Consider the following 10605-nt stretch of genomic DNA (forward strand, 5'->3'; position numbering starts at 1 on the left):
GGAATAATTTCCCTTGAAATTCCGAAAGGAACGAAAATTACTCTGACGTCCCTTTTGCTTGTTTCTCTTATCCTGAGGGAGAAGATGACCCTTTCCTCCCATAATATCAGAAATTATTTCCATCAAGCCCGGTCCAAACAAGGTCTTCCCTTTGTATAGAATCACTAAAAGTTTAGACTTAACACATTCGCAGACCAAGGCTTTAACCATAAGGCTCTGCGGGCTAGTACAGCAAAACCTGAAATCTTTCCTCCCAGTTTGATAACCTGTAGGGACGCATCAGTAATAGGAATTAGCCAACTTAAGGGCTTTTATCCTGTCCTGGATCTCATCAAGGGGGGTGTCTGTCGTAATAGCTTCAGACAACGCATCAAACCAATATGCCGCCGCACTAGTGACGGTAGCAATGCACACAGCAGGTTGCCATTGTAAATCTTGGTGTACATACATTTTCTTGAGTAACCCCTCTAATTTTTTGTCCATAGGATCTTTAAAGGCACAACTATCCTCTATGGGAATAGTAGTTCTCTTGGCCAGAGTGGAAACAGCTCCTTCCACCTTGGGTACTGTTTGCCAAGCCTCCTTGATAGAGTCAGCTATGGGAAACATCTTTTTAAATATAGGAGATGGAGAAAAGGGGATACCCGGTCTCTCCCATTCCTTCGCAATTATCTCAGAAGTTCGGTCTGGTACAGGAAAAACCTCTACCGAGGAAGGTACCTCAAAATATTTGTTTAGCTTTATGGATTTCTTCGGATTATCAACGACCATAGTGTCGCTGTCGTCCAGTGTAGCTAAAACCTTCTTAAGTAACAGACGGAGGTGTTCAAACTTAAACCTGAAGGATACAACTTCAGTATCAGAAGGAGGAATTACACTGTCAGAGTCTGAGATCTCACCCGCAGATGCTACCGAAAGATCCTCCTCAGACTTCTGTGAGGGGGCATCCGAAATAGCAACAACTACATCAGTAACCTCACCTACTGAATGTCTACTCTACCTCTTGAACTTTCCGTGCAACATGGAAAAAGCAGACAACACATCAGAAACTGCAGAAGACATGAGAGAAGCAAGGTCTTGCAACGTAACCCCAGGAGGAGTTAGAGAGGAAGCGCAGGGTGAGGGCACTGCATGTGTGGACGGCAAACCTTGGGACGCTTGAGGAGAAAGCTGCGGCATATATTGAACATTGTCATTAGACTCCTGAACAACATCCGCCTTGCAAAATGTTGGCTCTAAAAAAAAGTCTATACCTATAACTTAAAGTTCTCTCAATACATGAGGAACAGAAAGGGATTGGTGGTTCCACATTAGCATCAAAGCATAAAGAACAAGTGACATTTTGCAGGGTCTCTTGGTCCATTCTGAATCACAAATGGTGAAATAATCAAATAACAGGCTTAAATTTTTAATAACAAAAACTCCAGGAGGAGTTAGAGAGGAAGCGCAGGGTGAGTGCACTGCATGTGTGGACGGCAAACCTTGGGACGCTTGAGGAGAAAGCTGCGGCATATATTGAACATTGTAAGTAGACTCCTGAACAACATCCACCTTGCAAAATGTTGGCTCTGAAAAAGTCTATACCTATAACTTAAAGTTCTCTCAATACATGAGGAACAGAAAGGGATTGGTGGTTCCACATTAGCATCAAAGCATAAAGAACAAGTGACATTTTACAGGGTCTCTTGGTCCATTCGGGAATCACAAATGGTGAAATAATCAAACAGGCTTAAATTTTTAATAACAGAAAAAAGTTACTGTCTCTTTAAATTTAAAAACGTAACTTTTTTTACTTGTGTGTGCAGACAAGGCCAAATAGGTACACAAATACTGCAGAACACCTCTACACTTTAGCTTAACTTTGCTGAGGTGCCTACCTGCCCTTCTGACACTGTTACAGTCCCCTCAGTAGAAGATCCGGAACTCAGCTGTTTAGAAGTTATCACGAACCCCTGTCCGGTCTTAACGCCTGTGATCAAGCGTTCAATTTCCAAGAAACACTCTGAGGACTTATTAATGAATCTCTTGTTTCTTCCAACAACAGGAAGTACTGAGAAAGTGGCGCACAACCAGAATTGGTGCCACACATAGCTCCGCCCATCGTTGGCGTTTCAGAAAATAATCTCCAGGTCGGCTTTATATACATAGTAACATAGTAGATAAGGTTGAAAAAAGACTGAAGTCCATCGAGTTTAACCTATAAAAATCTAAAATACTTACAAAAAGCTCCAGTTAAGCTTAAATAACCCCATTAAAAGGTGACCCATTTAATACTAGCAATCATATCCATGAATTTTGTTTATATACAGAAATGTATCCAGACTATTTTTAAATGTATCTATGGTATTGGCATTCACTACCTCCTTTGGTAATGAGTTCCACAATTTTATTGCTCTTACAGTGAAAAAATGTTTCCATTGCAGGAGATTAAATCTCCATTCCTCCAACCTTAAATTATGACCTCTTGTCAGAAACAATTTTCTTGGAATAAACAGAGCTTCTGCCATCTCTGTATATGGGCCTTGAATATATTTATATAAAGTAATCATGTCACCTCTCAAGCGCCTTTTTTCTAAAGAAAACAGACCCAGTTTGGCTAGCCTCTCCTCATAGGTTAATTTCTCCAATCCCCTTATTAGCTTTGTGGCCCTTCTCTGAACTTTTTCTAGTTCTGCAATATTTTTTTTAGCAATCGGTCCCCAGAACTGCACTCCAAACTCAAGGTGAGGTCTTACCAGGGCTTTATATAATGACAGAATTATGCTTTCCTCCCTTGAATCAATGCCTCTTTTAATACATGCTAGTATCTTATTAGCCTTTGAAGCCGCTGCCCTGCATTGTGCACCCATCTTTAGCTTGTTATCTATTACTACTCCCAAATCCCTTTCCTCCTGTGTTTGGCTAAGTCTTGTCCCATTTAAAAAATACATAGCCTGCTTATTTTTACTTCCAAAATGTAGAACCTTGCATTTTTCCGTATTAAATCTCATTTTCCATTCACTTGCCCATAGTTCTAATTTTAGCAAATCCCTTTGTAATGAGAGTTCGTCCTGCTCTGACCTAATGACCTTACTTAACTTAGTATCATCTGCAAAAATAGAGATGTCGCTATTTAATCCTTGCTCCAAGTCATTTATAAAAATATTAAAAAGAACAGGGCCCAGTACTGATCCCTGGGGGACGCCACTGATTACCTTTGTCCAATCTGAGTATGATCCATTTACTACTACTCGTTGCTCCCTATCTTTTATCCAGTTATTTATACATGAGCTAAAATTTTCAGCTATTCCCAGTCCCTTAGACTGTTAAGCCACCGGGAGTAGTGAAAAAGAGCTTTCTGTCTATTTATTTAACCGCCCCAGTGCCTGCTTAAAAAGTGCTGCCATAAAGTCTCCTCCTTTTATCTATAGGAGGTCTTTGTCCCAAGGAAATGAAGCATTCCACTTCCTCTGAGATCCTTTTACCCAGACCCAGAATAAAAGTCAACACTTACCTCTTAAATCTGCCAGATAGCAAGGCAGCTCACCAGGTTTAAGAGGTCCTCTCCCTCGCATAGCCCTGTGGATAAAATATAAGGTCTGAGTAATGCTATTCAGACTATCAGGATTAGGGCAGCATAAATTACATTGGAGGCGCAGTGAGAATTATGTCTCACAAGTTCCCATTGCTCTAAAGCCACCATTGCTCTACTGAAGAGAGACTGATATGGACTACGGTTATACCCTAGGACAAAGCAGCACAATCTTCTACTACTTAAAAAATAATAAACTCTTGATTGAAGATATTTTACTAACACCTAACTTTACCACTTCCTTGCTCTAACATAGGCAAAGAGAATAACTGGGGTGGGAGGGAAGGGAGGTGATATTTAACAGCTTTGCTGTGGTGCTCTTTGCCGCCTCCTGCTGGGCAGGAGTGATATTCCTAATAGCAATTAGATGATCCGTGGACTCATCGTGTAATTAGAAAGAAACAAACTTTGAGGAGTTTTTTTTTTTTTTTTTTTAAAAACAAACTTTTTAAAGGGTGAACTTTTTATTATATGTACTTATATGAATTTGTTTAGGAAAATGTGTGTGTATTTTCATGTATGTTTAACTTTTTTTTTTTTATTTTGATTGATCAATTTTAACCAATTTTTAAAAAACTGAGTTTGTATGCATATAGTATTATGTTGGATTATTAAATTGTGTATTTTTAAAACTGTGCAGTGTATCCCCACCTATACTTAATTATAATTAATTTATTTTAATTGAGGTACTACATTTAGAGACAGACATTAGACAGATACTAGCTAGCAGGTTTTAAAAGTAGATATCCCCTATTTTTTAACCAGCTCTTTATTTTGTTGTTTCATTAGTTGTTCTTTTTTGATTTTCTTTCTCTGAGATCATATTTTAAAAGGAAGCACAGTATCAAATAGAGCAGTGCTGAGAACTAGTTGTTGTTTTCTATTGTTAACGTTTTTCAGAGAATCATATACTATCCAATTTTGAGGACTTCGTGGGGTTGATAGCAACCACCAGTTCAGAGTCGTCCAAAGTAGCTAGAGCCTCCTTCAAAAGTAATCGGAGGTGCTCAAGCTTAAATCTAAAATTAACTTCTTCAGATTCTGAAGATTTTTCTGCTAAAGTGTCAGTCTAAAATCTTACCTTCAGAAGCTACTGAAGTATTCTACTCATCAGACATCTGAGCAAGAGTGGCTAATGCAGTTCTAAAATCAGAAACCTTAGCATTAGGCAAGTGTTTACCCAATGAAGAGAAAGCTGACAAAGCCGCTGTTACTGCAAAAGAAACCTGAGCTGCAAAATCCCCAGGTAAATAAACACCCCTAGGTGAATGAAAGGAACACAGAAGGCACAGTATGAGAAACAACTAAGGCTTGGGACGTTTGAGGAGAAAGCTGAGGCATATCACGCACAGCATTATCCTGAGAGACATTAGGTTCAGAAGGGAGTAATTTGTTTTTAAATGTTAGAGTCTTAGATAAACAAGAACAAAATTGCATAAGCAAAACAATTTGGGCTTCTAAACAAAGTAAACATTTATCAATGGAGCTGGACTGATCCTGTTCTTAGTCCATAGCTAATAATTCCCACAAGTAATAGGCAATGAGATACAAAAATAAAATGCTTTAAATTATAAATGTAAAAAATCAAATGTCCTTAGACACCCTAGATCAAAAATAACACAGATTGCCTATGACAGAAACAGTAAAAAGTTTTAAACTTAATAAAGCTTAAAAATTAAATGAGGGAGAAAAAAAAAATAAAAAGAACCTACCAAATACCAAAAAATACCTCAGATTGCCTGAGGTACCTACCGGCAAGGAAATACCCCACTAGCAATAGGAATGGAGTCTGACTTGCTCAGCAATACGATCTGATGAGAACACCGAATGCAGCTTCCACCTGAAAAGCTGAATTCAACTGCGAATCAGTCCGGTCGCAACTGCACCGCTCCACTAAACCGGAAGTGCTGGTGTCAGGTGACCGGACTGAAACGAATGTATGCAACAACTTCTCTGTAGGGAGAAAAAAGCGCCAGTTAAAATCAACTGTCTATAAAACAACTCCTAAAAGTTTAATACACAAAGCAACTCTTCCTTATTACATCACATGTAAAAACATAATTTATGCTTACCTGATAAATTTATTTCTCTTGTAGTGTGTTCAGTCCACGGGTCATCCATTACTTATGGGATATATTCTCCTTCCCAACAGGAAGTTGCAAGAGGATCACCCAAGCAGAGCTGCTATATAGCTCCACCCCTCACATGTCATATCCAGTCATTTGACCGAAACAAGACGAGAAAGGAGAAACTATAGGGTGCAGTGGTGACTGGAGTTTTAATTAAAATTTAGAACTGCCTCAAAAAAAAAAAAAAAAAAAAAAACCAGGGCGGGCTGTGGACTGAACACACTACAAGAGAAATAAATTTATCAGGTAAGCATAAATTATGTTTTCTCTTGTTAAGTGTGTTCAGTCCACGGGTCATCCATTACTTATGGGATACCAATACCAAAGCTAAAGTACACGGATGATGGGAGGGACAAGGCAGGAACTTTAAACAGAAGGAACCACTGCCTGTAGAACCTTTCTCCCAAAAACAGCCTCCGAAGAAGCAAAAGTGTCAAATTTGTAAAATTTTGAAAAGGTATGAAGTGAAGACCAAGTTGCAGCCTTGCAAATCTGTTCAACAGAGGCCTCATTCTTAAAGGCCCAGGTGGAAGCCACAGCTCTAGTGGAATGAGCTGTAATTCTTTCAGGGGGCTGCTGTCCAGCAGTCTCATAGGCTAAACGTATTATGCTACGAAGCCAAAAAGAGAGAGAGGTGGCCGAAGCCTTTTGACCTCTCCTCTGTCCAGAATAAACGACAAACAGAGAAGAAGTTTGCCGAAAATCCTTAGTTGCCTGTAAGTAGAACTTCAGGGCACGGACTACGTCCAGATTATGCAAAAGACGTTCCTTCTTTGAAGAAGGGTTAGGACATAACGATGGAACAACAATCTCCTGATTGATATTCCTATTAGAAACAACCTTAGGTAAAAATCCAGGTTTAGTACGCAAAACTACCTTGTCTGAATGAAAAATCAGATAAGGAGAATCGCAATGTAAGGCAGATAACTCAGAGACTCTTCGAGCCGAGGAAATAGCCATCAAAAACAGAACTTTCCAAGATAAAAGCTTAATATCAATGGAATGAAGGGGTTCAAACGGAACACCCTGAAGAACTTTAAGAACCAAGTTTAAGCTCCACGGAGGAGCAACAGTTTTAAACACAGGCTTAATCCTAGCCAAAGCCTGACAAAAAGCCTGAACGTCTGGATTCTCTGCCAGACGTTTGTGTAAAAGAATAGACAGAGCAGAAATCTGTCCCTTTAACGAACTAGCGGAAAAACCCTTTTCTAAACCCTCTTTTAGAAAAGACAATATCCTAGGAATCCTAACCTTACTCCATGAGTAACTCTTGGATTCACACCAATGTAAATATTTACGCCATATCTTATGGTAAATTTTTCTGGTAACCGGTTTCCGAGCCTGTATCAATAACCGACTCCGAGAAACCACGCTTTGAGAGAATCAAGCGTTCAATCTCCATGCAGTCAGCCTCAGAGAAATTAGGCTTGGATGGTTGAAAGGACCCTGAAGTAGAAGGTCCTGCCTCAGAGGCAGAGACCATGGTGGAAAGGACGACATGTCCACTAGGTCTGCATACCAGGTCCTGCGTGGCCACGCAGGCGCTATCAGAATCACTGATGCTCTCTCCTGTTTGATCCTGGCAATCAGACGAGGCAGCAACGGAAACGGTGGGAACACATAAGCCATGTTGAAAATCCAAGGGGCTGCTAGTGCATCTACCAGCACCGCTCCCTGGACCTGGATCCGTAACAAGGAAGCTTGGCGTTCTGGCGAGAAGCCATGAGATCCAGTTCCGGTTCACCCCAACGAAGAATCAGTTGAGCAAATACCTCCGGGTGAAGTTCCCACTCCCCCGGGTGAAAGGTCTGGCGGCTTAGAAAGTCCGCCTCCCAGTTCTCCACGCCTGGGATGTAGATCGCTGACAGATGGCAAGAGTGAGACTCTGCCCAGCGAATTATCTTTGAGACTTCTAACATCGCTAGGGAACTCCTGGTTCCCCCTTGATGATTGATGCAAGCCACAGTCGTGATGTTGTCCGACTGAAATCTGATGAACCTCAGTGTTGCTAACTGAGGCCAAGCTAGAAGAGCATTGAATATCGCTCTTAATTCCAGAATGTTTATTGGAAGGAGTTTCTCCTCCTGAGTCCATGATCCCTGAGCCTTCAGGGAATTCCAGACTGCGCCCCAGCCTATAAGGCTGGCATCTGTTGTTACAATCGTCCAATCTGGTCTGCGAAAAGTCATTCCCTTGGACAGATGAATCCGAGACAACCACCAGAGAAGAGAATCTCTGGTCTCCTGGTCCAGATTTAGTAAAGGGGACAGATCTGAGTAATCCCCATTCCACTGACTCAGCATGCATAATTGCAGCGGTCTGAGATGCAGGCACGCAAATGGCACTATGTCCATTGCCGCGACCATTAAGCCGATTACTTCCATGCACTGAGCTACTGATGGGCTTGGAATGGAATGAAGGACACGGCAAGCATTTAGGATTTTTGATAACCTGGACTCCGTCAGGTAAATCTTCATCTCTACAGAATCTATAAGAGTCCCTAGAAAGGGAACCCTTGTGAGTGGTAACAGAGAACTCTTTTCCATGTTCACTTTCCACCCATGCGACCTCAGAAATGCTAGAACTATCTCTGTATGAGACTTTGCATTTTGAAAACTTGACGCTTGTATCAGAATGTCGTCTAAGTACGGAGCCACCGCTATGCCTCGCGGTCTTAGTACCGCCAGAAGCAAGCCCAGAACCTTTGCAAAAATTCTCGGGGCCGTAGCTAACCCGAAGGGAAGAGCTACAAACTGGTAATGCCTGTCTAGAAAGGCAAACCTTAGGTACCGATAATGATCTTTGTGAATCGGTATGTGAAGGTAGGCATCCTTTAAGTCCACTGTGGTCATATACTGACCCTCTTGGATCATGGGTAGGATGGTTCGAATAGTCTCCATTTTGAATGATGGAAATCTTAGGAATTTGTTTAAGATCTTTAGGTCCAAGATTGGTCTGAAGGTTCCCTCTTTCTTGGGAACCACAAACAGATTTGAGTAAAATCCTTGCCCTTGTTCCGTCCGCGGAACTGGGTGGATCACCCCCATTACTAGGAGGTCTTGTACACAGTGAAGAAAAGCCTCTTTCTTTATTTGGTTTGCTGATAAGCTTGAAAGATGAAATCTCCCTTGTGGAGGAGAAGCTTTGAAGTCCAGAAGGTATCCCTGAGATATAATCTCCAACGCCCAGGGATCCTGGACATCTCTTGCCCAAGCCTGGGCGAAGAGAGAAAGTCTGCCCCCCACTAGATCCGTTTCCGGATAGGGGGCCCTCTCTTCATGCTGTCTTAGGGGCAGAAGTAGGCTTTCTGGCCTGCTTGCCCTTGTTCCAGGACTGGTTGCTTTTCCAACCCTGTCTGTAACGAGCAGCAGTTCCTTCCTGTTTTGGAGCGGAGGAAGTTGATGCTGCTCCTGCCTTGAAATTACGAAAGGCACGAAAACTAGACTGTTTGGCCTTTGATTTGGCCCTGTCCTGAGGAAGGGTGTGACCCTTACCTCCAGTAATGTCAGCAATAATCTCCTTCAAGCCGGGCCCGAATAAGGTTTGCCCTTTGAAAGGAATATTAAGCAATTTAGATGTTACATCTGCTGACCAGGATTTAAGCCATAGCGCTCTGCGCACCTGAATGGCGAATCCGGAGTTCTTAGCCGTTAGTTTGGTTAAATGCACAACGGCATCCGAAACAAATGCATTAGCTAGCTTAAGGGCTTTAAGCTTGTTCAAAGTCTCATCCAATGGTGCTGTGCGAATAGCCTCTTCCAGAGACTCAAACCAGAAAGCCGCTGCAGCAGTGATGGACGCAATGCATGCAAGGGGCTGTAATATAAAACCTTGTTGAACAAACATTTTCTTAAGGTAACCTTCTAATTTTTTATCCATTGGATCTGAGAAAGCACAACTATCCTCCACCGGAATAGTGGTACGCTTGGCTAAAGTAGAAACTGCTCCCTCCACCTTAAGGACCGTCTGCCATAAGTCTCGTGTGGTGGCGTCTATTGGGAACATTTTTCTAAATATCGGAGGAGGGGAAAAAGGCACACCGGGTTTATCCCACTCCTTGTTAATAATCTCTGTAAGCCTTTTAGGTATAGGAAAAACGTCAGTACACACCGGTACCGCATAGTATTTATCCAGCCTACATCATTTCTCTGGGACTGCAACCGTGTCGCAATCATTCAGAGCCGCTAATACCTCCCCTAGTAATACACGGAGGTTCTCAAGCTTAAATTTAAAATTTGAAATGTCTGAATCCGGTCTCCCTGGATCAGATCCGTCACCCACAGAATGAAGCTCTCCGTCCTCATGTTCTGCAAATTGTGACGCAGTGTCAGACATGGCCCTCATATCATCAGCGCGCTCTGTCCTTAACCCAGAGCTATCGCGCTTGCCTCTTAACTCAGGCAAATTAGATAATACTTCTTTCATAACATTAGCCATATCTTGTAAAGTGATTTGTAAGTGCCTTGATGTGCTTGGCGCCACAATCTCACGCACCTCCTGAACGGGAGGCAAAGGTACTGACACGTGAGGAGAGTTAGGTGGCATAACTTCCCCCTCGTTGTCTGGTGATAATTTCTTTACCGGTAAAGACAGACTTTTATTTAAAGTAACATCAATACAATTGGTACACATATTTCTATTGGGCTCCACATTGGCCTTTAAACATAATGAGCAAGCAGATTCATCTGTGTCAGACATGTTTAAACAGACTAGCAATTAAGCTATCAAGCTTGGAAATTTCTTTCAATAAGTTTACAAGCAATATAAAAAACGCTGCAGCGCTTTTAAAAACACAAAAAAACTGTCACAGTTGAAATAACAACGAACTAATACGGTTATAGCAACCAATTTTAAACAGTAAATGTATGAAATTAGCAGAGGATTGCACCCATTAGCAAAAGGATG

Source organism: Bombina bombina, chromosome 3 (genome assembly GCF_027579735.1).
Source record: "Bombina bombina isolate aBomBom1 chromosome 3, aBomBom1.pri, whole genome shotgun sequence".
In the NCBI taxonomy this organism is placed as follows: Eukaryota; Metazoa; Chordata; class Amphibia; order Anura; family Bombinatoridae; genus Bombina; species Bombina bombina.